The sequence below is a fragment of the Mesocricetus auratus genome, unplaced genomic scaffold, assembly GCF_017639785.1.
Source record: "Mesocricetus auratus isolate SY011 unplaced genomic scaffold, BCM_Maur_2.0 Super-Scaffold_6730, whole genome shotgun sequence".
Taxonomy (NCBI): Eukaryota; Metazoa; Chordata; class Mammalia; order Rodentia; family Cricetidae; genus Mesocricetus; species Mesocricetus auratus.
The window spans coordinates 26670408-26672935 of NW_024429184.1; the positions used below are offsets into that span (position 1 = coordinate 26670408).

The 2528-nt window shown below is 44.3% G+C and overlaps 1 pseudogene; it reads right to left on the bottom strand.

Moving 5' to 3' along the window:
* Window positions 1–1448: 1448 nt before the first annotated feature.
* LOC101841020 lies at window positions 1449–2073 on the bottom strand (annotated as a pseudogene).
* Between the last annotated feature and the right edge of the window lie 455 nt (window positions 2074–2528).

Sequence of the window (2528 nt, forward strand, 5' to 3'; positions counted from 1 at the left end):
AATCAACAATGTCTGGCATACCCAGTTGAGGCAGGAACAAGACCCTCCCTCCTGAATCAAGGCTGAGCAAGAAATCCCACCCTAGAGAGTGGGCACAAAAAGTCAGTTCATGCCCCTGGGATATTTCTCTCTCTCTCTCTCTCTCTCTCTCTCTCTCTCTCTCTCTCTCTCTCTCTCTCTCTCTCTCTCTCTCTGTGTGTGTGTGTGTGTGTGTGTGTGTGTGTGTGTGCAGGCTACTACACTAATGTGAGGATGCTCATGTAGTTCTGAAGAGAACATGAAGTATCCTCAAACTGGAGATACAGGTAATTGTGTACCACTGGATGTGAGTGCTGGGAATTGAACTTGTGTCCTCTGTAAGACCAGAAAGTGTTCCTAATCACTGAGGAATCTCTCCAACCCATGATGTCTCATGGCATTGATTATACTTCAACCTTATTACGATTTGTGCTCTGCACTCTACCAGAGGAGAAAAGTAACCATCAGTCCAGCTACCAACCCCTTGATTGACAATGGTGATGTGCCTACATGATATGCTAGTGCTATAGTAGCAAAAACATTGTAGAAATAACTAACTACTCTCTGATTGCTCCATGAGAAGGAACATATATGTGATACTGCTCTGGTGGCCAAGATCCTAAGACCAGAAAGGCAATAGATGCAGGGGAAAACCAATTATTGTTTTGTTAAAGGAAAATAACAATTAAGTGACTCCTAAGGATAGTCTTCTATACCCACACACCAGTGCTTCAATCAGGCAATGCTCCGGAGAGCCTTGCTCCTAATGGGTCCATGGCTCCCAGCAAAACATCATCAGACAAGCTTGTTTTTGCAATAGATGGGAACTAATACAGAGATTCTGAAACACTCATTCCTAAATGGAATGTCTTCATCAAAGTCCTCCTGTCAGGGATCAGGGATCTATGTGGAAAAGGAGGTGGAAAGATAATAAGAGTCAGAGAGGAAGGATGACTCTAAGAAAAGAGTGTCTTTGAGAATGGTGCTCATATGAGCTCACAGATGCTATGGCAGCATGTACAGGGCCTGCACAGTTTCAAGCCAGACACGTTTCGGGTACTGAGAAGAGAAAGCAAACAAGGGCTCCCACCCCTAACCAAGATGCTATCTATAGACTGACACCACTGGCAAAGGAAAAATTAGCTTTCTTCAATGGAATCTACCCCCACCTGGTTTGTGTGTATGTGTTTTGTTTTTGTTTTTTGTTTTTTGTTTTTTTGAGACAGGGTTTCTCATTGTAGCTTTGCAACCTGTACTCACACTCACTCTGAAGACCAGGCTGGCCTCAAGCTCACATAGATTTTTCCTTCCTCTGTCTAACAAGTGCTGGGATTAAAGATATGGGACACTAACACCCAGCCTTTCTCCAAAGAATTATTTTTTATTTTTTTGATTTATGGAAAATTTTACTTCGATACCCCAATAGCCCATCACTTTTTCTTTCCAACATCATCCTCTGCAGCTTCCTTGCTCTTTTTGCTGGGATGCCAAGGAGCCAAGCATTGGCCTGGGCCATGCGAAGACTGGCAAAGGACTTAAAGTTCTTCTCTCCTTCTGTGATAACTCTGGCTTTCTCCCTTTGGTAGCCATTCCTGATGGGCATCACAGGTCCTGTTAGCTGGGTGGCCAGTTTAAGCTCTTCAGCAGAACTATCTCCCTTCTTTGGAGCAGATGGCTTCCTGAGGAGAAGTATGAGCTTGGAGCGGTACTCCTTCAGGCGCTGCCCATTGGCCTGTAGAGATTCAGTGGATTTGTTTCACCTCCTTAGATCCACAGAGACCCCGATGGTGCGAGCCACTTTCTTATGGATATTGGCCACCTTGAGTTCTTCCAGGCTGAAGTCCTGGCCAGCTTAGACCTTGGTGTGGTATCTCACTGTAGGGCACCTCACTATAGGCCTGATGGGACCGGACGCGGTGCGAGGGCCAATGCGGTGCACTTTTGCCTTGCATCTGCGGATCTTGCATGCCGGCTGGGTGAACCAAGTGTCCACTCGCCGTTGCCAATCCTTGTAGAAGTGGGGTTCAGAATCTTGCCATTCTGCCTGGACGCCATGGCTGCCTCCTGTACAGGAGAACGGCCGAATGGAAACTCTCCAATGGATTCTTACTGAGTATATTCACCACAATTAATGGTAGGTCCCATGCCCAACAGTAGAGGGCCAAAACAAACAACAAAAGCAAAGTCAGTTGACATTTTTTAGACTTCTTTCTTTTATTGCATTGGTTGGGCATTTTTTTTGTCTTAGTGGTCTTTTGCTTGTATAATTTTGTGTTTTTATGGAGTGTGTGCATGTGTGTATGTTTCTGTGTCTGTTTCTTGTGGATTTTCCCATGTTTTAAAAATTTTGTCTTTGTTTTATAATGATAGAGAGACAAAGAAAGGTCATGGATTTGGGTGAGTGGGAAGGTGGGGGAGATTCTGGGAGGAGTAGGAGGAGGTGAAACTATGATAAGAATATATTGTATCTTTTTTTTTTCAATAGAAAATCAAAAGAAGAAGGAAATCTT